At 38.9% G+C, this 25,895-nt stretch overlaps 1 gene segment (V, D, J or C); it reads left to right on the top strand.

The window, feature by feature from the left end:
• Positions 1-15,519: 15,519 nt before the first annotated feature.
• LOC308117873 (Ig kappa-b4 chain C region-like) lies at positions 15,520-20,693 on the top strand. The segment is given in 3 exons: positions 15,520-15,543; positions 18,978-19,128; positions 20,184-20,693.
• The last annotated feature ends 5,202 nt before the right edge of the window (positions 20,694-25,895 follow it).

Below are 25,895 nucleotides of genomic sequence, written 5' to 3' on the forward strand. Positions count from 1 at the left end.
ACATCATACCTGCCATGGCAGCAGCCACCACTCCTTCCATTGGTTTTTGTTACGTTTTGTGATGTTTTGTAACTCCACTACGTGTGCTTCTTACAACTGTGATGCCGAGTACGCTCGTGTTCCAATTGTTTGTTGAGCGCGATGCGTCCCCGTAAATTTGCATTTCCGCACTTGCGAGGACACCTTGCAAGTAGTTACTCGTGACGTAGGCGAGTACACACTGGCGCTCTAAGAATTGGAAAACGGCCCGGATTTCCTGGGGTGCAATTCCCCAGGAAATGATTATTAATACCTCTGGTCAGGAGCAGTTGGTCATTAGGGGCAGGTGGAGCTGAGCACCACCTGATGAACCAGTGAAAAATAACTGCAGGCAAAGTACATGATTAATCCTTTAAGATCATCTATAGTATTTTATTTTCTGTGAATATAGCTTCCTCCTGAGTTGCATATTTGTGTGTGAGGATTGAACTTCCTGGTTCTTGGTCTCCTCTTGCTGCTTCAGGCTGAGTTTTCTCCTGATCCACACTGATGGTTGCATGAGTTGGACGAGCTCCTCTCTCTCAATGCAGTTTGTATTTCATGCAGTCAGATGTAAGTGTTCATGCTCAGGCTGTGGTACATTCATTCAGATCACATGATCTTTATGGAGAGTGGGGCTTGCAGCCCGAAGCCCTGCTCCAGGATGATTTAGAAGCTCAGAGCTGATTGGCTGGCGTCAATGGAGGCACTGCTTGACAGAACCAGAGTGAGTTGTGACGCCAGCTTATGCGCCGCGAGAGCTAACAGTTAAGAATCCAAATGAATGAGGTTGATTATTTACTGGTGTATAAATTTAAAACTCTGACTTTAGAGGAGAAACTGGAGGTAAAGTGAGTGTAAGGTCATAATAAAATCTGTGTAAGAATCTCACTTGTAAATCAATATGCTGCTCGTCTAGTGGAGGAATTATTTCCTTGCAATCAGTCGGCCCGTGTTCAACTCCCCACCGAGACACAGTTTAGTTTATTAAATGATTTAATCAGAGGCTATTCCCCGTGTTAAACCTTTTCACAAGATGGGATCCTACAGTATATGGTTGTCATAAAGATGTTGGAGCTAAAAACGTCTGCACAAACTTTAGTTTGGTATTAAGTGGTGTTGAACTCTGCGCTCAGTAGACCTGAAATAAAATCTCACCACCAAGTATTTACATGTTGAAACACCACCGCCTCTGGTGAAGAAACATCTGATCTCAATAAATAAATTCATTAGTTCAGTTTATGTTAGAGATTTCTAAAGTGTGTGTGTGTGTGTGTGTGTGTGTTCAGTGAAGTGTATCAGTGTGCAGCAGTCAGTTTCTGTTCAGTCTGACTGAGGGAGGTTTTTGTACGACGGTTTTTCACTGTGTGAACACCCACTGATTGTTGATGTAATGAGCACTCTGACAGTAATAAACTGCAGCATCTTCAGCTTGAACTCCACTGATGGTCAGAGTGAAGTCAGAGTTTGATCCACTGCCTGTAAAACGATCTGGAGTCCCTGATTCTCGAGTGTTGGTGTAGTAAATGAGCAATTTCGGAGGTTGTCCATCTCTCTGTTGGTACCAGGCTAAAGCCTGATCACCATCACTATAAACATAAACATTCTGACTGGTCCTACATGTGATGGTGACGGAGGCTCCCAGAGCAGAGCTGACTGCTGCAGGCTGAGTCACTGTGACCTGGCCTCTGGACTCTGAGGAAACACAGACAGAAACATCAAGCAGCCTCATGGTTTTGTGGGCTTCATTTCAGAGGGACGGATGTTGACAGAGGAGAGGAGTTTGATTCTCTGGACTTTACCTGTGAAGCAGCAGCAGAGGAGAGTCCAGATGAGGACGCAGATCACACTCATGTTTCTGATGAGGAGGATTTCTCTGTCTTCTGTTGTCATGAAGGACGGCTGTCAGTCATCCAGTCTTCAACTGTCAGGACTATAAACTCTCCCAGAGCACTGGAGCATGGTGCTGCTGATGCAAAGTGGCTCTATGGAAATGTTCTGACTGACTCCAACAGGGACCTGGATCACTTTCATCTCTCACTTTCACTCTGGATTCAAACTTTTATGACAATATTAAGGAATTAAACTGAATAATTAAAGATATGTCTGTAGTTTTTACTTTTTAAAAATTTCCTATTTTTGCTGCCAAATCTATTTAGGAATAAATTCCAAAAGATATTATTGAATAAATTGAAAATAATCTTTAAAACAATCTCTATAAATATATGTATTTCAAGTAGACATTGCAGATGAAAGAACTGTTCTCTTGTGTTCCGTTAGGATCAGGTGGTAAAAGTTGTTTTGGTGAGTTTGTTGGTTTCAGAATCAGAGAGTGGCGTCTCTCTACAGTCAGAGGTTTTTGTACAGCGGCTCAATGAGTTTGTATCACTGTGGTACACGTTCGGTGGAGGAACCAGACTGGATGTTGGAAGTAAGTTTATTCTCCTTTAATACTTTCAACTAAATAATTCAAATTCCTACATTAAACCTTGTTTTGAATGATTTGAGATTAGAAAGATGTTTTTTTTCTTAATAATTATTGTAGTGATCAAGTTTTAATCTCCATTGATTTCATGTAGTTTAGCTCAGCTCTGTTTCACTTTAATTTGATCACAGAGAAAAGTTATTAGTTTTAAATTTACACCGGATTAAAATCTCATTAGGATTAAATGACAAAACCAAAGATCTTGTCAGTCTTTAAATGTGCTCAGTTAGAGCCTGATGGCTGTGGAACACACTGTTTTAACTCTACCAGTCTCATGTTGAAGCTGTTTTTACACTGACCTGTGTATTTAGGGACATTTCTGGTGCACTGGTCTGTCTTTGGGCTGAGTTTTAGTTGACATGTCCACTGTTTGAAATGTGTTTGTGTTGGAATGTGTGCAGGTTTTATTCTTCTTGTTTTATTGAGTGTCTCTTCATCACAGCTGGATTTATTCTTGGTTCTATAGAATGTTTCCCAATTCTGTTTCTCTTCTTACTTTAAAATGCATCATTAATATTGTTATTTTACAGTAAAATAGAAATACTGATGATAAATGTTGTAAAATTATTAAAACCTCTTGATAAAATTTTCACTTTTTATTTCACATTTTGCTCTAAATAATTTATAATAATAATTTAGATTTGAAGTTCATGTTAAAGTTTCCAGTCATAAGTTGTAAAGTGTAAACTTTCTGATAACGTTGATGCAAATGAAGAGTAAACGTTGAGACATCAGCTTGTGTTCCTTCCTGTGTAGTTTGAGGTATTTCAGGTCAAAGTGTTGGATGATTCTCTCTGTGCTGATGTGCATGAGAGGCTTCTTAAAGGGAAGTGAAACAATGTGTGAGTGAGTGACTGCTGGAGCAGAAAAAGCCTCTGACAGCAACTTCTTCCAGGACCAAATCAGCTGTCTCCCACTAAAGCTGTCCAGGTGTGTGCTGGTTGATTGACAGCTGGGTGCTCCCTGTCCTCTAATTTGATTGGTGTCTCCTAGGTGATACCCGCCCCACCCTGACGGTGCTGCCCCCCTCCAGAGAGGAGCTGCAGCAGGGGAAGGCCACGCTCATGTGCCTGGCCAACGAGGGCTTCCCCTCAGACTGGAGTCTGAGCTGGAAGGTGGAGGACAGCAGCAGCAGCAGCAGCAGCAGCAGCTGGGAGGAGAGCAGGAGCCCCGGGGTGCTGCAGAAGGACGGCCTCTACAGCTGGAGCAGCACCCTGAGGCTCCCTGCAGACCAGTGGAGGAAGGTGGGCTCTGTGACCTGTGAGGCCACCCGGGGCTCCCAGACTCCCCTCAGAGAGACACTGAGGAGAGACCAGTGTTCCCAGTCCTGACCGGACTCACTGGGACTCTCACACTGCTTTTACTCTCACACTGATCTCACCTCTGTCATTCACCCTCTTTCACTTTCTTCTATCATCAAAGCAAACTGACTTCATCAATATTCATCTTCTTTCATCATCATTTTCTTCAAGCTTTGACAAAATAAAGACAGTTTTCACCTCAATCTTTGGTCTTTCATGACTTTTTTACAACAATAAAATAATCATGGCAAAGCGGTTTAGAAGATGGATGAATGGAAAAATAGTGTATGAGAGTGTTTATATCCTCACATCCTTATTTATATCTTTCAATAAAAGCTGGAAGTTGAAACGTATTTGCATGTCCTATAAATGGTAGGATTAGATTGTAACAGTGGCAGCCTTGCATTTCAGACCTCGGCCTTCACTAGTGCTGGTCTGAGTCAATCCACCCCTCAATCACTTTTTTATGGCTACAAAAACCAGGTCATCATGCAGAGATGCAGTATAAAAAGCCTTTGCATCACAGATAGATACTCGTGCCGCCAGAATAAATACCTTTATGGATGAAAATAATCAAAGTTCAAGTCTCCTTCTGTTTCAGCTACATAAAAAAAGCCGCTGTTATTTCCAGAATTCCTGGGGGCCGTGAACGGTGACAAACGTTTGTTTTTCGTGGTTTGAAAATAATATAATAGGGAATAACATCATCCTGAATCCTGCCATGGAACCTGTAGTGAGCACAAGTAAATTGTACGGACCTCTGTGTGCTTGGAGCCCTGCGGTGCGTTCAATGACCTCTAGGAAAAGTTCCACTTGAAAAATGTTTTGACAATAAATCTGCAACCAAATCTCTTTATCTTCTCCTTTAGCCATTGTCGGTGGACAAAACCACTATTAAACAAACACAACTATAATATTGTTAATGCAGCTCGCTCCAGATGCAGTCAGCTGGCGCTGGAGAGTGAACTCTCTGACGAGCCAATCAGAGGGCTTAAATACGCTGACCTCACCCGAGGCCTGCTGGCGGGTCCTGAGTCACCAATATCTATTAGTGTCATAAAACCTGCTATTTATTAAAGGTTTAGACATTTTGAATCATAACTGAAGTAATAAACATATAAGAAACTGTTTTTATGAGAAAAGGAGAATAAGTCCCAGAGGAAAATCTTTTTGGATTTTTATCTTAACAGACATTGATTGGCAGAGAGCTTGGTTATTGCCATACAAATTTTGTATTGTCAATAAAATTAAGTAAGTACATATTAATATTTTGCACAACATATATTTAACAAATGTAAACTTATACAAATTTTTAGAAAGTGAAAATGAATCATTAAGTCATTAATTGTTTTACTGTTCCTATTCAACTATCTTATGGACTAAAATTGAGAATTTTATAGTGTGTAAAACTAAAATCATGCTCAAATTGATTGTAAACATGTAATTGCATATTTTAATTACAAAAATAAAGACATAGAATTTATAGTTTATTTAATAATTCTAGTTGGAAAATTTCACATTCGCAAATGCAGATTAGCAAAGGTAAACCCAGATTATGTTCAGTTTTATATTGAATTTAAAGAAACACATTAAAACACTAAGTAACATAAACACAGAAAAAAGTAATAAAATTATTGATTTATTTAAAGAATTATTCCAAAAAGAGTAATGAGACCCTCTGCTTCCCTCGTCCCTTTTGTGTTTTCTTTTTTTAATTATACTTTTCTTTTAAAATAAATAATGTCATCCTTATTTGTATTTGTTATAGTTATCTTTATAAGTTCATACCATGGAGCTTAAGATTATACTAATGTATTATTTGTGAGCATCGTCTGTTAAAATTGTTTGTTTTTGTTGTTTGATGTTTGTTTGCTCTGTTTGGATGTTCCCCCATTTGGGCAATAAAGTAAAAAATGAAATAAAATAAAATAAAATGAATCAATTAAAAAACAAAAAGAGCATCAATATCAAAACCTGATTGGTTGAAGCAGCAGCGTGACCGACACTTATTTCACGTTGCAGTTGCAGAGGGGCCAGAATGAAAGTTTTTTAGACGTCTTTCTTGGACGTTGTCTGGATGTCTTTTCTGGACATCATATAGACGTCAATATTTGACATCCAGAAGACGTCCTCAGACGAGCCAGAATGAACGTTTTTTAGACGTCTTTCTTGGACGTTGTTTTCACGTCTTGTCTGGACGTCTTATGGACGTCAATGAAAATATGTTTCAAAAGAGAAAGGACAGGTCATCAGTCTTCCACAGGACACACACAGACACTTCATTTAGCATTAACATTACACGCAGTTTTTTGGAATGTGGGAGGAAACCAGAGAACCCTGAGGAAACACAAGGAAATTCCACAAACAGCTCCAGCTGGATTTGAACCCACAACCTTCTGTCAAGCGAGCGCGCTAAACAGTGCAGCAATGAGAGCATTAACAATGACAATGACATTTGATAATGCTGATAAAACATTGACTCATGTACATAGTTGTATTCACCAGATGAAAAGTTATCAAAGTGGTGAGTTTCTCCTTGGAGACTTAAAAAGTCTGAAGTTTGACTTTATTCTGAAAATATTATATTAAAGTAAAATAAATAAAATCAGGATTTTGACTTTAAAGACGTCATTTTCAAAACGTTAATGCATCTTCAATGTGTCCAAAATCATCGTCCGTACATGGAAAATCAAAGAATTGAGAATAATTTTATCACATCTAAAACTAAATGAGTGGAAACGCTGGCGTTAACAGCCATACGGTTCAGCAGAAATCAAGGTCAGATGTTATTAAGTTTGTGGCTGAAGCAGCAGGAAGATTTGTGGGAGTAAAGAATGACTCCCCACAGACACTTCATGCTTCTAAGAGGGTGAGTCAGGAGGGGTCAGTCCAGAAGTCCAGCAGCCGGTCTGACACAGGGGATGAGGAAGGTGAAGACATGGATGATGGTGACTTCATTGATGGTATCCAGGACGTTTCCTTTTTTCATAATGGTCTGAGGAAAGGAGAGGTGGAGGTCTGCACAGCAGAGAAAAGACAGAACATGTGAGAGAAGAGACAGGAGAAGAAGCTCAGAGCAGAGGTGGTGAGGCTCTGAGGTCAAGCGTCCAGAGGGATGGACAGTCCACAGAGAGGTTGAAGAAGTGAGGCAGTGTCAGGGCTGATGTGTGACAGAAGGACAACAGGAAGAGAGGAAGTGAAGCTTTACAAGGACGTCTACAAAATGTGCTTTGGAGTCGGTGCTGCTGCACATCCAAGTCAAAGAATCAACAGAGATTCAACAGTTTAAAATGAACTTACTACCAAAGGTCAAAGAATCTGCTGAGAGCTCAGCACTTACAAGAATCTAAAGATTGTTTTCCATCAATCAGTTGATCAATAGATGAGATATTAATCCATCAGTGTGACGATCAACTTGTTTGGCCTTTTGTCAAGAAAAGTGCCAAATTAACTAGAAAGAAAATGAGAGGGACACTGTCATGTCTTTAGGTTAAAGACATTATATGGTCCTGAAGTTTCTAAGGTTGTTAAAAAGTGTGCTATAGTTAAATAGTTAATGTAGTGACACATCTTCATCTTCTCCGTAGAGGATCGTTTTTTGTTGTAGCAGAGTGAGTGTTCCTCTCGCTCTACGATCTTTGCTGTTTTGTCTCTCGGTGAAGGTAAGCTAGCAGTACTACAGAAACGTGGCTGAAACTTCACAGGAACACGCTGTGTCGCTCTTAACACTTGAGCCTAGGGAAATTTTCGTCTTTGTAAGTATCTGTGGGTCATGTATAGTTCAAAATGCATCGGTTGTTGTAGTGACTGTTGTGTTACATGTGTATATCGAATTCAGTGTGTTTTCCATGCATGTATAGACAGTAATTGTTCTTTTTTCTGTATGTTTACAGTAACCACACTTTCACACACTTTCACATATTTACACACACACACACACTAGAAATCACTAAAACAAGAAAAGCAAGCCTTGTGCACAGTGTTTTCTTTGATGGTTCGCTGGCTGTCTAGCAACACACTGTCACGTGTTGTGAGGACAGCATAGACACTTTGGTTTAAAGTAGGGATGTCCCGATCAGATCGCTAGATATCGGATCGGGGCCGATATTGCTGATTTGTAAATGATCGGGAATCGGCAAATCCAGCCGATCGCCCCGCCGATCTAATTTAAAAAATATATATATTTTCCCGTCAGCTGCCGTAAAGCGAGCCCCGTTTGCAACCTGCCGTAAACTGAGGTTAGCAGTCTAAAACCATTGAGTGGATAAAATGTCAGCAGTCTGGAGGTATTTTAAGGTTGACAACCAAACCAGTCCAGTGGCCAGTTGGACTATTTGCTTCGCCACAGTGCCGAGAGGTGGAGCCCCACTACTTCGTTTAACACAACTAATTTGATAAGACATCTAAAAAGTAAACATGCGGCGGAGTACGCTCAGCAAAGACGATCATCCGTGGAAAAAAAGATGACGTAATCGCCCCCCTCCTCCCCCCACCGTGGTCCTAAACGTCACCTAACAACCACAACAATCACGGACTTCAAGCTCTGGTCGAGCTGCAGAAGCTAGAAGCAGGCGGAGCGGGGCCATAGACCGAGATATATATATATATATATATAGAGAGAGAGAGAGAGAGAGAGAGAGAGAGAGAGAGAGAGAGAGAGAGAGAGAGAGAGAGAGAGAGAACAAAAGAAACCCAGAAAACGTTCAGATGTGCATGGCTATACATTGCATTTGACAATTATTATTGTATAATTGTACTACTACAGTATTTTTGTTATTGCTATTCTTATAATTATTGTATTCTCATATTATTATTTTATTTTATATTTATTGGTATTCTCATTGGACTATTATTATTGCTATATTATTATATTACCTTATTATAATTATCTAATGCTGTTTATTATTATTAGAGTTTTTATTATTTTATTATAGATACTGGATTCTTATATCATTATTGATATTATTTTTATAACCATTACTACGGCTGAGTATAGCCAGTAACCTATTTGGCCAAGATAACAGTATTATCACAATACAGCGATTCTACTCAGTATATCTCTGGAAATTTCATCCACGATACATTAAAGGGGACATATCATGCTAAATCCACTTTTTTAGCCCTTAAATGCATTTTGTTGTATATTTAGAGTGTTTAGAAGTACAGAAAAGTTCAAAGTAGTCTCTTCAGGTGCTCCGTTGATATCTTTATATTCTGTTTTGGTCATATTTTGCAATCTGTTTCGATTTTTCTATTCTCTATTACGTTTTTTGAACAATGACGTCACAGTATTCGCAGCAGAACTGCCAGATTAGGACATCGACTCCAGGTCCAACACTTCGAGCAATCCGCCATTTTTGTTTCTCGCTGCGATTTTGTAGTCCAACCTCAAGGATGCCGAAGTTACGAGAGGATAAGTGGAAATGTTCGGTTGTTGGATGTAGTAACCCACAAGCTTCGTTACACCGTCTCCCAGCATCAGAACCTTTTCGAAGTGCCTGGTTGAGTTTTATTTTTCACAGAAATGTACCCACATCTGTGGGTAAGGTCATTTTTGTGTGCGCGAAGCACTTCAAGGACGACTGCTTCAGCAACCTCCGCCAGTATAAAGAAGGATTTGCTGAAAGACTTGGTCTGATTGAGCGGTCAGTTCCTTCTATCTATGGAGACGACGAACAGAGCACTTCGGTAAGCTGTATATAACGCTAACAAGTGTGATGATAAGACGTCCCTTTCATTGTTTTGTTAGCATTAGCAGTTGCACCGTCTTCATATGTTAGCGCTGTGTGCTCGTTTTAGATCCTATGATCCTATGATATGGCCTACGTGATTTAATTTAGTGTAAATATAGTAACACACCATTGCGTTACATCCATATGAAGACGTTGTTCTGCAGGTGCATCATCGTCATTTTCATCTCGCTCCGCCGGGTCCGACTCTGGCTCCAACATGTATGGCTGGATGGACAAATCTTCCGTTGTTGACATTTTGTAAATAATGTGTGAATATAAAGTTTCTGCGCCGCTAGATAATTGTATCTGTTCTATCAAACTACAAAGATGGCCGAACAGGGTGGAGTTGAACCGAGTGTCACCTCTGCAACCTGGAGAGGAGGCGGGGTATGAAGTGTCTCATTTGCATTTGAAGAGACCGCCCCAAAACGAGTTGCTCTCAGAAGCACATCAGAAAAGGGGTAGAAAAGGGGCCTGTGGAGCTCTAATAATGAGGAATTCAGACCCAAGCATTGCAGTTCTGCTTTATATAGACCACAACTGTATGATTTATATGTAAAAAGGAAGGATTTAAAAGCATGATATGTCTCCTTTAAGACGTCTGTCTATCTGAAGAAATTCACAATTTATTGACTGAACCCACTTCACAGGAATTATACAACATTGTCAATCAATTTCACATGAATGACAGCCCAGTACAACACATTAACACAGTAAACAAAGTGTGTACTGTACATTAACACACACTAAACAAAGTGTGTACTGCACATTAACACACAGTAAACAAAGTGTATACTGCACATTAATACACGAAACAAAGTGTATACTGCACATTAACACACAGTAAACAAAGTGTGTACTGCACATCAATGCACACAAACAAAGTGTGTACTGTACATTAATACACTAAACAAAGTGTATACTGCACATTAATACATTAAACAAAGTGTATACTGCACATTAACACCAGGAAACAAAGTGTGTACTACACAATAACACAGTAAACAAAGTGTGTACTGCACATTAACACACACTAAACAAAGTGTATACTGTACATTAACACTCACTAAACAAAGTGTGTACTGCACATTAACACACACTAAACAAAGTGTATACTGCACATTAACACACACTAAACAAAGTGTATACTGCACATTAACACACAGTAAACAAAGTGTGTACTGCACATTAACACACAGTAAACCAAGTGTGTACGACACAATAACACACACTAAACAAAGTGTATACTGCACATTAACACTCACTAAACAAAGTGTGTACTGCACATTAACACACTAAACAAAGTGTGTACTGCACATTAACACAGTAAACAAAGTGTGTACTGCACATCAATGCACACAAACAAAGTGTGTACTGTACATTAACACACACTAAACAAAGTGTATATTGCACATTAATACACTAAACAAAGTGTATACTGCACATTAACACACTAAACAAAGTGTATACTGCACATTAACACTCACTAAACAAAGTGTGTACTGCACATTAACACACTAAACAAAGTGTGTACTGCACATTAACACACTAAACAAAGTGTGTACTGCACATTAACACACAGTAAACAAAGTTTGTACTACACAATAACACATACTAAACAAAGTGTATACTGCACATTAACACTCACTAAACAAAGTGTGTACTGCACATTAACACACTAAACAAAGTGTGTACTGCACATTAACACACTAAACAAAGTGTGTACTGCACATTAACACACAGTAAACAAAGTTTGTACTACACAATAACACATACTAAACAAAGTGTATACTGCACATTAACACTCACTAAACAAAGTGTGTACTGCACATTAATACACTAAACAAAGTGTGTACTGCACATTAACACACAGTAAACAAAGTTTGTACTACACATTAACACACACTAAACAAAGTGTATACTGCATATTAACACACACTAAACAGAGTGTATACTGCATATTAACACTCACTAAACAAAGTGTATACTGCATATTAACACTCACTAAACAAAGTGTGTACTGCACATTAACACACTAAACAAAGTGTGTACTGCACCTTAACACACACTAAACAAAGTGTGTACTGCACATTAACACACACTAAACAAAGTGTGTACTGCACATTAACACACTAAACAAAGTGTGTACTGCACATTAACACACACTAAACAGAGTGTGTACTGCACATTAACACTCACTAAACAAAGTCGCTACATGCATGACGTTTTTAAAAAATCAAACAGTTTGGAAATCAGTTTAAAATTCAACTTATAATTCTACTTAGAGATTTAGGAAACCTCTTTCCATCGTCGATGTTCATTCACCCCTGCCGCCACCACCACCGGTTCAAGATGGCGGAGCTGTTGATGTGTCCCTCCCCAGTCTATGGTTTTCTCTATTAAGGAGTGTGTTTTGAATTGGGAAGTGTTTTCTTAATTAGGAAGTGTTTTTTGAATTGGGAAGTGTTTTCTGTAGTTTGCAGCGTTTTGCACTTCCAGGCCACCGTAGTAATCAGTTACTTTTTACTCTGATTTCTGACCACAGCGATCTGTAATAAAGTCACAATTTATTTTAATCAGACCAAAACTTACATCATGTGTGTTCAGTACCAGTGTTGATGGTAACATGTCACGAATCGCGTTAAGAATCGGAACCAACAAACATCACCACTAAACCTTAAAGGGGACATATCATGCTAAATCCACTTTTTTAGCCCTTAAATGCATTTTGTTGTATATTTAGAGTGTTTAGAAGTACAGAAAAGTTCAAAGTAGTCTCTTCAGGTGCTCCGTTGATATCTTTATATTCTGTTTTGGTCATATTTTGCGATCGGTTTCGATTTTTCTATTCTCTATTACGTTTTTTGAACAATGACGTCACAGTATTCTCAGCGGAACTGCCAAATTAGGACATCGACATTTCGAGCAATCCGCCATTTTTGTTTCTCGCTGCGATTTTGTAGTCCAACCGAAGTTACGAGAGGATAAGTCGAAATGTTCGGTTGTTGGATGTAGTAACCCACAAGCTTCGTTACACCGTCTCCCAGCATCAGAACCTTTTCGAAGTGCCTGGTTGAGTTTTATTTTTCACAGAAATGTACCCACATCTGTGGGTAAGGTCATTTTTGTGTGCGCGAATCACTTTAAGGACGACTGCTTCAGCAACCTCCGCCAGTATAAAGAAGGATTTGCCAAAAGACTTGGTCTGATTGAGCGGTCAGTTCCTTCTATCTATGGAGACGACGAACAGAGCACTTCGGTAAGCTGTATATAACGCTAAAAAGTGTGATGATAAGACGTCCCTGTCATTGTTTTGTTAGCATTAGCAGTTGCACCGTCTTCATATGTTAGCGCTGTGTGCTCGTTTTAGATTATAATGTAACTTCTGTGTTAAATAGTCGTTGTAATACAGGCAGTATTGTAGTAGTGGGCATGGATGGAGAAGTTAGTGTAAATATAGTAACACACCATTGCGTTACATCCATATGAAGACGTTGTTCTGTAGGTGCATCATCGTCATTTTCATCTCGCTCCGCCGGGTCCGACTCTGGCTCGAACCTGTATGGCTGGATGGACAAATCTTCCGTTGTTGACATTTTGTAAATAATGTGTGAATATAAAGTTTCTGCGCCGCTAGATAATTGTATCTGTTCTATCAAACTACAAAGATGGCCGAACAGGGTGACGTTGAACCGAGTGTGACCTCTGCAACCTGGAGAGGAGGCGGGGTATGAAGTGTGTCATTTGCATTTGAAGAGACCGCCCCAAAACGAGTTGCTCTCAGAAGCGCATCAGAAAAGGGGTTGAAAAGGGGCCTGTGGAGCTATAATAATGAGGAATTCAGACCCAAGCATTGCAGTTTCGCGTTGTATAGACCACAACTGTATGATTTATATGTAAAAAGGAAGGATTTAAAAGCATGATATGTCTCCTTTAACATTGCATCAACAACACATCTGCAGAGATATTACAACTTAATTTAATCAGTCAATCAATCAAATAAAGATTATTTGTCCCTGGGGGGTAATTACGTAAAAGGTTGCATAGAAAAAGCAGCGCAAATAAATAAATAGATGAATAGATAAATAGTTCAACAACAGACTACAACTACCTCACCGGGTAAATAAATACCAGTAGTTAAACACTGATAATCTTTAGTCTTCTTAAGGATTATATGATGCATTAGCAATTCTGAGTCGTGTAAGTTCAATAAATGTTGTACTTTTTTCATTCAGCTCACAGTATTGATGTAAATAATTAAATAATAAACGTACCAAAGGATCTGGACAGGCGGTGCAGTGGTAAAGCCTTGTAAATAGTGTCAGTGAGCATTCAGGATCTCTCATCAATCTTTGATTTCTCAGGTGAACGCATAAGGAATCGAAAGATCAAAGGATGTCTCACACAAACAAACATGTCACAAAGGGTAATGACTTTGATACAAAGAGTTTTGTCTTTTATGATTTATTTATTTGTTTATTTATGAACATGTGCAAAAATAACAAACAAGAGAAACAAACAGACTTATTGTAGCACACAATAACATGTTAGCTCATCCACAAACCACAGATTAGCATGGTAGCTTGTTTATGTAGCACATGATAGCAGGTTAGCTCATAAACAAGGACTTTCCTGGTATTGTGTAATCCTGGTGTGAATGAAGCAACAGTGTTCTGACCACCTGCAGTTAGTGACGTCATCACAGTGGGAGAGAGGACGGATTTTATCCACATATTTTGGAAAAAAACTCCTCAGAATCCACAGATTTCGGGCAAATATTTTCATAAAATTATCATTTCTTGAGAGGACAATGTGTTGTCTTTCAGTCTGTGTGGGTTTGAAAGCAGACAGACGTAAACTTTAGACATTAGGAGGCGCAGTTTGATGCAGACACACGATTTTGCTCCATCTGACTCATTTATAAATGTCGCTTGAAATCGCTGGAACCAAAAAAATGACAGCATTGTTCTCTCTTGTCCAAAATTTATTTTTTTATGATATTTTCCCCACATGCGTTACAACGTCTTGCTCGGCAGGTTCTTGTCGTGCTTCTGATCTGCTCGTTTTGTTTATCACAGTCATAGTTTAGCCACAGTGGCCACTTGTTCGGAGTGATCTGTCACGGCTGTTTTTGAAGAGACATTTTGGTTTTCCCATGTATTTGAATGAGAGGAGGAGGAGGAGGGAGGAGGAGGAGGAGGAGGAGGAGGGAGGAGGAGGAGGAGGAGGAGGAGGGAGGAGGCGGGAATCGGTGTTCGGAACGTTGACAGCTAATAAACATGCAACCGCTCGACGAATGATAAAGTTGAACTGAATTATTGAGCAGGAGAGTCTCCTCTGTCATTTAATAGTGTTTTGGAGCCGATACGATATTCGCCCTCAGAGGAGATAGCGTTTATCTTGTTCTGAAAGGCGGACTTCCTGTTGGATTTAGGTCTGGGGTATCAGGTGATTTTTAGATCCTGATGAGACCAACAATTGAGTTTTGGTTTGATCTCTCTACGACATTGTGGCCGTTTTAGTGTTTCTAGGTGGCACTAGAGAGCACATTTTGGCACTCTGGGGGTTATTGTTTACATTTTCCTATATTTTTCCCCAGTCTTGATGAGTGTGCCAAATTTGGTGAGCATTTGAGCGTGTTTAGGGTATAACATTTATTCTCCCTCAGAGGTAATAGCATTTGCGTGAGGGCCTTCTTTGGATGAAAATCTTACTTTGGAAGGCAAAATTCCAAACTTCCTGTTGAATCTAGGTTGGGGTATCAGGTGATTTTTAGGTCCTGATGAGACAAACAATTGAGTTTTGGTTTGATCTCCAGATGACATTCCTACGGGCCGTGGTGGCCATTTTAGTGTTTCTAGGTGGCGCTAGAGAGCACATTCTGGCACTCTGGGGGTTATTTTTTACATTTCCTTAATTTTTTTGTCAGTCTTGATGAGCGTGCCAAATTTTATCAACATTTGATCGTGTTTAATGGGTCAAAATGTGGCTCAAAGCCACGTCAGGAGTGGGAAAAAACAATAATAAGAAACATATGAAATACAATAGGGTCCTGGTCTTTCAGGCTTGGTCCCTAAAAAAAAATACCATGTGCAGCAATAACTTTATTATTTGATTATATATCCTCCAGGCACTTTTTATCACTTGTCCCATTTTCCCAGAATTGTCCAGAGACTCTGTGGCAAAGATCAGTTGTTCCTTTTTATGTCTTTTCTTCATGTCAGGAGAATTTTCCTCGTAAGAAAACCTCATGGAGACAGAAAACACAGGAATCAGACTGGGAGCGATTTGAGAAAGTTTAAGACCATTTTATTACATTATTCTGGCAAGAAGAGACAATGTCACAGTCCAACCTCTGCATGATTGGCCAGGAGTCTGTCTCATTCTGAGGTCAGACAGCGCCCCCTAAAGGCTTAAATTGTTTTGAGTCTGCATGAAGGACACCAAAAGCAGCAGAGATGTTTGAACAGTGCTGACACAGGTCATCCTTCAACACAGACTGAACATTACACATCATTCTTTATGAGACAAAACAAGATTTCCATAACACTTTGTAATATGTTTGATAATCAGACTTTGGTCTTCTGTATTGTGTCCATTGATATTTAGTTTATTTATTTTCTTTTTTAACTGTCTATGTCTCTCTAGGCCAAAGAAATAGGATGAGTTTCTCTCTCCAATGAATAATTGGTCTAATTCAGATTGAAGCTTGTTTAATTCTATTGAGTCTTCTCTTGATAGAACATTCTTTTTACCCAGACTGTTTAATTAAAGGACGATGTTTTGCTGTTTTTGTTTGTTTCTTTTCGTGATATTTTTACTGATTTTAATCCCAAGTTCATTTACTTTAAATTTGAACCTCTCCCATTTACTAATAGAAAACATTTCCAAGGGCTCAAGCTCTAAAATCAGCTGTTTTACTTCCTTACAAAATACAGTGCTATCCAACAGTGTATTATTACATTTTTAAATCAAATTTATGCTGGGACTATTCTTTGGAAGTACCAAGGATAATGTTATTATGCAATGGTCAGTTAAAGGTGAGGCAGAGATGTCCTGTTTGTTCAGAAACTCTTCAGAACACAGCAATGTGTTTGACTCGATCAGTGTTAGCCCCGCCCACTGAGTTTGATGGACGAGTTTAACAAGATAAAATTAATTCATGAAGCCGTGCGACACCGGACCATGAAATAATTAAATACATCATGAAATATTTATAGATGTTTTTACATAAAATTAATTCATTTTAATTTATTAATGACACATTTATGTATTTAATTCCAATTTAAATTAATTAATGACACATTTAATTATTTATTGAATGGTTTATTTCATTTTTTATTTTGGCACAGTCAGCCCTCCACAGGAGCACCACCTGATGAACCAGTGAAAAATAACTGCAGGCAAAGTACATTATTAATTCTTTAAGATCATCTGTCGTATTTTATTTTCTGTGAATATAGCTTCCTCCTGAGTTGCATATTTGTGTGTGAGGATTGAACTTCCTGGTTCTTGGTCTCCTCTTGCTGCTTCAGGCTGAGTTTTCTCCTGATCCACACTGATGGTTGCATGAGTTGGACCAGCTCCTCTCTCTCAATGCAGTTTGTATTTCATGCAGTCAGATGTAAGTGTTCATGCTCAGGCTGTGGTACATTCATTCAGATCACATGATCTTTATGGAGAGTGGGGCTTGCAGCCCGAAGCCCTGCTCCAGGATGATTTAGAAGCTCAGAGCTGATTGGCTGGCGTCAATGGAGGCACTGCTTGACAGAACCAGAGTGAGTTGTGACGCCAGCTTATGCGCCGCGAGAGCTAACAGTTAAGAATCCAAATGAATGAGGTTGATTATTTACTGGTGTATAAATGTAAAACTCTGACTTCAGAGGAGAAACTGGAGGTAAAGTGAGTGTAAGGTCATAATAAAATCTGTGTAAGAATCTCACTTGTAAATCAATATGCTGCTCGTCTAGTGGAGGAATTCTTTCCTTGCAATCAGTAGGCCCGTGTTCAACTCCCCACCGAGACACAGTTTAGTTTATTAAATGATTTAATCAGAGGCTATTCCCCGTGTTAAACCTTTTCACAAGATGGGATCCTACAGTATATGGTTGTCATGAAGATGTTGGAGCTCAAAACTTCTGCACAAACTTTAGTTTGGTATTAAGTGGTGTTGAACTCTGCGCTCAGTAGACCTGAAATAAAATCTCACCACCAAGTATTTACATGTTGAAACACCACCGCCTCTGGTGAAGAAACATCTGATCTCAATAAATAAATTCATTAGTTCAGTTTATGTTAGTGTGTGTGTGTGTGTGTGTGTGTGTGTGTGTGTGTGTGTGTGTGTGTGTGTGTGTGTGTGTGTGTGTGTGTGTGTGTGTGTGTGTGTGTGTGTGTGTGTGTGTGTGTGTGTGTGTGTGTGTGTGTGTGTGTGTGTGTGTGTGTGTGTGTTCAGTGAAGTGTATCAGTGTGCAGCAGTCAGTTTCTGTTCAGTCTGACTGAGGGAGGTTTTTGTACAACGGTTTTTCACTGTGTGAACACATACTGACTGTTGATAAGATGAAAACTCTGACAGTAATAAACTGCAGCATCTTCAGCTTGAACTCCACTGATGGTCAGAGTGAAGTCAGAGTTTGATCCACTGCCTGTAAAACGATCTGGAGTCCCTGATTCTCGAGTGTTGGTCAAGTAAATGAGCCTTTTAGGAGGTTGTCCATCTCTCTGTTGGTACCAGGCTAAATAGTGATAAGCACTATAAACATAAACATTCTGACTGGTCCTACATGTGATGGTGACGGAGGCTCCCAGAGCAGAGCTGACTGCTGCAGGCTGAGTCACTGTGACCTGGCCTCTGGACTCTGAGGAAACACAGACAGAAACATCAAGCAGCCTCATGGTTTTGTGGGCTTCATTTCAGAGGGACGGATGTTGACAGAGGAGAGGAGTTTGATTCTCTGGACTTTACCTGTGAAGCAGCAGCAGAGGAGAGTCCAGATGAGGACGCAGATCACACTCATGTTTCTGATGAGGAGGATTTCTCTGTCTTCTGTTGTCATGAAGGACGGCTGTCAGTCATCCAGTCTTCAACTGTCAGGACTATAAACTCTCCCAGAGCACTGGAGCATGGTGCTGCTGATGCAAAGTGGCTCTATGGAAATGTTCTGACTGACTCCAACAGGGACCTGGATCACTTTCATCTCTCACTTTCACTCTGGATTCAAACTTTTATGACAATATTACAGAATTAAACTGAATAATTAAAGATATGTCTGTAGTTTTTATATTTTTTTAAATTTTCTATTTTTGCTGTCAAATCTCTTCAGGAATAAATTCCAAAAGATATTATTGAATAAATTGAAAATAATCTTTAAAACAATCTCTATAAATATATGTATTTCAAGTAGACATTGCAGATGAAAGAACTGTTCTCTTGTGTTCCGTTAGGATCAGGTGGTAAAAGTTGTTTTGGTGAGTTTGTTGGTTTCAGAATCAGAGAGTGGCGTCTCTCTACAGTCAGAGGTTTTTGTACAGCGGCTCAATGAGTTTGTATCACTGTGGTACACGTTCGGTGGAGGAACCAGACTGGATGTTGGAAGTAAGTTTATTCTCCTTTTAATTCTTTCAACTAAATAATTCAAATTCCTACATTAAACCTTGTTTTGAATGATTTGAGATTAGAAAGATGTTTTTCTTTCTTAATAATTATTGTAGTGATCAAGTTTTAATCTCCATTGATTTCATGTAGTTTAGCTCAGCTCTGTTTCACTTTAATTTGATCACAGAGAAAAGTTATTAGTTTTAAATTTACACCGGATTAAAATCTCATTCGGATTAAATGACAAAACAAAAGCTATTGTCAGTCTTTAAATGTGCTCAGTTAGAGCCTGATGGCTGTGGAACACACTGTTTTAACTCTACCAGTCTCATGTTGAAGCTGTTTTTACACTGACCTGTGTATTTAGGGACATTTCTGGTGCACTGGTCTGTCTTTGGGCTGAGTTTTAGTTGACATGTCCACTGTTTGAAATGTGTTTGTGTTGGAATGTGTGCAGGTTTTATTCTTCTTGTTTTATTGAGTGTCTCTTCATCACAGCTGGATTTATTCTTGGTTCTATAGAATGTTTCCCAATTCTGTTTCTCTTCTTACTTTAAAATGCATCATTAATATTGTTATTTTACAGTAAAATAGAAATACTGATGATAAATGTTGTAAATTTATCAAATCCTCCAAAGAAGTTATCTTTATTTCCTGTGTATTTCACATTTTGCTCTAAATAATTGAAAATATTATTTTAGATTTGAAGTTCATGTTAAAGTTTCCAGTCATAAGTTGTAAAGTGTAAACTTTCTGATAACGTTGATGCAAATGAAGAGTAAACGTTGAGACATCAGCTTGTGTTCCTTCCTGTGTAGTTTGAGGTATTTCAGGTCAAAGTGTTGGATGATTCTCTCTGTGCTGATGTGCATGAGAGGCTTCTTAAAGGGAAGTGAAACAATGTGTGAGTGAGTGACTGCTGGAGCAGAAAAAGCCTCTGACAGCAACTTCTTCCAGGACCAAATCAGCTGTCTCCCACTAAAGCTGTCCAGGTGTGTGCTGGTTGATTGACAGCTGGGTGCTCCCTGTCCTCTAATTTGATTGGTGTCTCCTAGGTGATACCCGCCCCACCCTGACGGTGCTGCCCCCCTCCAGAGAGGAGCTGCAGCAGGGGAAGGCCACGCTCATGTGCCTGGCCAACGAGGGCTTCCCCTCAGACTGGAGTCTGAGCTGGAAGGTGGAGGACAGCAGCAGCAGCAGCAGCAGCAGCAGCTGGGAGGAGAGCAGGAGCCCCGGGGTGCTGCAGAAGGACGGCCTCTACAGCTGGAGCAGCACCCTGAGGCTCCCTGCAGACCAGTGGAGGAAGGTGGGCTCTGTGACCTGTGAGGCCACCCGGGGCTCCCAGACTCCCCTCAGAGAGACACTGAGGAGAGACCAGTGTTCCCAGTCCTGACCGGACTCACTGGGACTCTCACACTGCTTTTACTCTCACACTGATCTCACCTCTGTCATTCACCCTCTTTCACTTTCTTCTATCATCAAAGCAAACTGACTTCATCAATATTCATCTTCTTTCATCATCATTTTCTTCAAGCTTTGACAAAATAAAGACAGTTTTCACCTCAATCTTTGGTCTTTCATGACTTTTTTACAACAATAAAATCATCATGGCAAAGCGGTTTAGAAGATGGATGAATGGAAAAATATTAGATGAGAGTGTTTATATCCTCACATCCTTATTTATATCTTTCAATAAAAGCTGGAAGTTGAAACGTATTTGCATGTCCTATAAATGGTTGGATTAGATTGTAACAGTGGCAGCCTTGCATTTCAGACCTCGGCCTTCACTAGTGCTGGTCTGAGTCAATCCACCCCTCAATCACTTTTTATGGCTACAAAAACAAGGTCATCATGTAGAGATGCAGTATAAAAAGCCTTTGCATCACAGATAGATACTCGTGTTGCCAGAATAAATACCTTTATGATGAAAAGAATCAAAGTTCAAGTCTCCTTCTGTTTCAGCTTCATAAAAAAAGCCGCTGTTATTCCCAGAATTCCTGGGGGCCGTGGACGGTGACAAACGTTTTTCATGGTTTGAAAATAATATAATGGGGAATAACATAATCCTGAATCCTGCCATGGAAGTTGTAGTGAGCACAAGTAAATTGTACCGGACCTCTGTGTGCTTGGAGCCCTGCGGTGCGTTCAATGACCTCTAGGAAAAGTTCCACTTGAAAATTGTTTTGACAATAAATCTGCAACCAAATCTCTTTATCTTCTCCTTTAGCCATTGTCGGTGGACAAAACCACTATTAAACAAACACAACTATAATATTGTTAATGCAGCTCGCTCCAGATGCAGTCAGCTGGCGCTGGAGAGTGAACTCTCTGACGAGCCAATCAGAGGGCTTGAATACACTGACATCACCCGAGGCCTGCTGGCGGGTCCTGAGTCACCAATATCTATTTGTGTCATAAAACCTGCTGTTTATTAAAGGTTTAGACATTTTGAATCATAACTGAAGTAATAAACATATAAGAAACTGTTTTTATGAGAAAAGGAGAATAAGTCCCAGAGGAAAATCTTTTTGAAATTTTATCTTAACAGACATTGATTGGCAGAGAGCTTGGTTATTGCCATACAGATTTTGTATTGTCAATAAAATTAGGTAAGTACATATTAATATTTTGCACAACATATATTTAACAAATGTAAACTTATACAAATTTTTAGAAAGTGAAAATGAATCATTAAGTCATTAATTGTTTTACTGTTCCTATTCAACTATCTTATGGACTAAAATTGAGAATTTTATAGTGTGTAAAACTAAAATCATGCTCAAATTGATTGTAAACATGTAATTGCATATTTTAATTACAAAAATAAAGACATAGAATTTATAGTTTATTTAATAATTCTAGTTGGAAAATTTCACATTCGCAAATGCAGATTAGCAAAGGTAAACCCAGATTATGTTCAGTTTTATATTGAATTTAAAGAAACACATTAAAACACTAAGTAACATAAACACCAAAATAAAGCATTAAAACTATTGAGTTAATTAAAGAATTATTCCAAAAAGAGTAATGAGACCCTCTGCTTCCCTCGTCCCTTTTGTGTTTTCTTTTTTTTTTAATCATACTTTTCTTTTAAAATAAATAATGTCATCCTTATTTGTATTTGTTATAGTTATCTTTATACGTTCATACCATGGAGCTTAAGATTATACTAATGTATTATTTGTGAGCATCGTCTGTTGTTTGTTTTTGTTGTTTGATGTTTGTTTGCTCTGTTTGGATGTTCCCCCATTTGGGCAATAAAGTAAAAAATGAAATAAAATAAAATAAAATGAATCAATTAAAAAACAAAAAGAGCATCAATATCAAAACCTGATTGGTTGAAGCAGCAGCGTGACCGACACTTATTTCACGTTGCAGTTGCAGAGGGGCCAGAATGAAAGTTTTTTAGACGTCTTTCTTGGACGTTGTCTGGATGTCTTTTCTGGACATCATATAGACGTCAATATTTGACATCCAGAAGACGTCCTCAGACGAGCCAGAATGAAAGTTATTTAGACGTCTTTCTTAGACGTTGTTTTCACGTCTTGTCTGGACGTCTTATGGACGTCAATGAAAATACGTTTCAAAAGAGAAAGGACAGGTCATCAGTCTTCCACAGGACACACACAGACACTTCATTTAGCATTAACATTACATGCAGTTTTTTGGAATGTGGGAGGAAACCAGAGAACCCTGAGGAAACACAAGGAAATTCCACAAACACCTCCAGCTGGATTTGAACCCACAACCTTCTGTCAAGCGAGAGCGCTAAACAGTGCAGCAATGAGAGCATTAACAATGACAATGACATTTGATAATGCTGATAAAACATTGACTCATGTACATAGTTGTATTCATCAGATGAAAAGTTATCAAAGTGGTGAGTTTCTCCTTGGAGACTTAAAAAGTCTGAATTTTGACTTTATTCTGAGAATATTATATTAAAGTAAAATAAATAAAATCAGGATTTTGACTTTAAAGACGTCATTTACAAAACATTAATGCATCTTTAATGTGTCCAGAATCATCGTCCGTACATGGAAAATCAAAGAATTGAGAATAATTTTATCACATCTAAAACTAAATGAGTGGAAACGCTGGCGTTAACAGCCATACGGTTCAGCAGAAATCAAGGTCAGATGTTATTAAGTTTGTGGCTGAAGCAGCAGGAAGATTTGTGGGAGTAAAGAATGACTCCCCACAGACACTTCATGCTTCTAAGAGGGTGAGTCAGGAGGGGTCAGTCCAGAAGTCCAGCAGCCGGTCTGACACAGGGGATGAGGAAGGTGAAGACATGGATGATGGTGACTTCATTGATGGTATCCAGGACGTTTCCTTTTTTCATAATGGTCTGAGGAAAGGAGAGGTGGAGGTCTGCACAGCAGAGAAAAGACAGAACATGTGAGAGAAGAGACAGGAGAAGAAGCTCAGAGCAGAGGTGGTGAGGCTCTGAGGTCAAGCGTCCAGAGGGATGGACAGTCCACAGAGAGGTTGAAGAAGTGAGGCAGTGTCAGGGCTGATGTGTGACAGAAGGACAACAGGAAGAGAGGAAGTGAAGCTTTACAAGGACGTCTACAAAATGTGCTTTGGAGTCGGTGCTGCTGCACATCCAAGTCAAAGAATCAACAGAGATTCAACAGTTTAAAATGAACTTACTACCAAAGGTCAAAGAATCTGCTGAGAGCTCAGCACTTACAAGAATCTAAAGATTGTTTTCCATCAATCAGTTGATCAATAGATGAGATATTAATCCATCAGTGTGACGATCAACTTGTTTGGCCTTTTGTCAAGAAAAGTGCCAAATTAACTAGAAAGAAAATGAGAGGGACACTTTGGTTTTAAGTTTATTGTTTGTGAAAAATAAATTGGATATCTAGTCGATCAACAAGAGTCAATTCATGAGGATAAACAGTTTCTCTCTGATTGTGATTGTAAATAATCATGAACTGGTTAAAAAAACTCACATGTATTAATTTACTTTCATATTTTCATTCAACAGAAACAAAAGGGGGTTGGGACATTTTTCTGAGGTTGATTTCACAAATGATCAAAGAGTATCATTTATCATTTGACTCCTTGAGTTTGATTTTTAGTTTATTAAGCTTTCTAAATGCTCAGGAGATTATAAAGAGTTCATACCTTTAAGTTACCGCATCTAAAAGAAGCGTCAAGGTCATTTCGACAAACGTTCAAACAACTTCCTGATCCTGTGATTGTTTAGCTGAACACCTTTATTGATCAAATATAAACTAACCAGTGACCAGAGCCAACCTTGATATGAGAGGAGGACGCCATGACAGTTTCTATGTTCTTGTAGTTTCTACTTTTGTCCACCAGGCGGCGACGAGGACCCTTCAGACGTTTAGATTTCCTACCACTGCAAAATAATCCTGAAAAACATCACTAGTGATGAATCACTGTGGAAAACAAATCATTTTTATGTGTGCATATTTACACGTTGTCGTTCATTTCAGGGTTAATTCCGTCAGAAATGAGATAAATTATTGTTCTTAGAAAACATAACTATTGCTGAAAAGACATTACTTTTAAAATAGGCTGGGCATTTTCTCTAAATGTCTGTGAGTGAATAAAAATGAACAATGGAATAGAATGTGAACGTAACTTCACCCATCAACTCGTTAATGTTTGTAACTTTACACAACAATGTAGTGACACAAAGTCACCACCAGAGGGCAAACTCTTTCATTCTTCCTGGTTTGATTCACCATGTGCAACGCTGAATTCAGTTTTATCTGTTGTTTAACTTTAGTTGTTTTTTTAATAGACACAGAACATAGAGCAACATGAGCAGTAGAACAGTGTCACAGTACATCTCAGTGACCAGACATTATTTTCCACTATATCTCCAGGCAATTTACATTCTTGTGGGATTTGGTAAAAGGGATTATTTTGTACAGCAGGTTGAGTGTGTTTCATCACTTTACACAGGTAATGAATGTGTGTGTGGGATGAGGAAGCAATGGGGGTGAGCTCATATCTGAAAGTACAATATACCATTAAGTATGTCCATTTTGTAATGTACTACTCCTTTTGCAGGTGTAGTGAGAAAGTCAGTTTTTTCATCTCAAATCTCCTTGATAACTTTAATCCAGTTATCTAGTGTAGGTGCATCTTTCTGAAACCATTTAACAACCTATCGGCTGTGAGTTAAAACAAAAACAACAAACACTGAATAAGAAAACCCACTGGATTCATATTCACATTTTATTTCCATTTCTTCAAAGTTCACATCTGTTCATACAAGATTTTTAATGTCACATTTTCAAAACAAGCCGTCGTGTTCGTACTAAAGAATGAAACAAGCTTCTCTAAGATTCAATATGCAACCAGGGGACTGTTTGTCAGCTTCTCTCTAGGAACACAAATGGACACCAGATTTATTTTAACCTTCTATTTTTTGTGACAAACAGTGTCGACGGTGTTTAAACAGCAACGTTTCCTTTCAACTGGATGATACCTTGTGATTCTGGGCTCAAGCTGGACATCCTGAATGAGATCTCTCAGAGTCTTTCATGACTTCATCTCTCTAAGTTTTCACATGATGTAGAACTACGATCATTGAAACTTCCCACATGTTCACAAGAATACGGCTTCTCACCTGTGTGAGTTCTCATGTGGACCAACAACTTCCTCTATCGGTTGTAACTTTGATCACAGATTTCACAAAGGTTTTTCTTCCCATCAGACAGATCTTACCTTCTGACATAACTTATGTTTTCAACTGACAATTTCACCACATTTCCTCA

The sequence above is a fragment of the Lipophrys pholis genome, assembly GCF_963383615.2.
Source record: "Lipophrys pholis genome assembly, chromosome: 12".
Taxonomy (NCBI): domain Eukaryota; kingdom Metazoa; phylum Chordata; class Actinopteri; order Blenniiformes; family Blenniidae; genus Lipophrys; species Lipophrys pholis.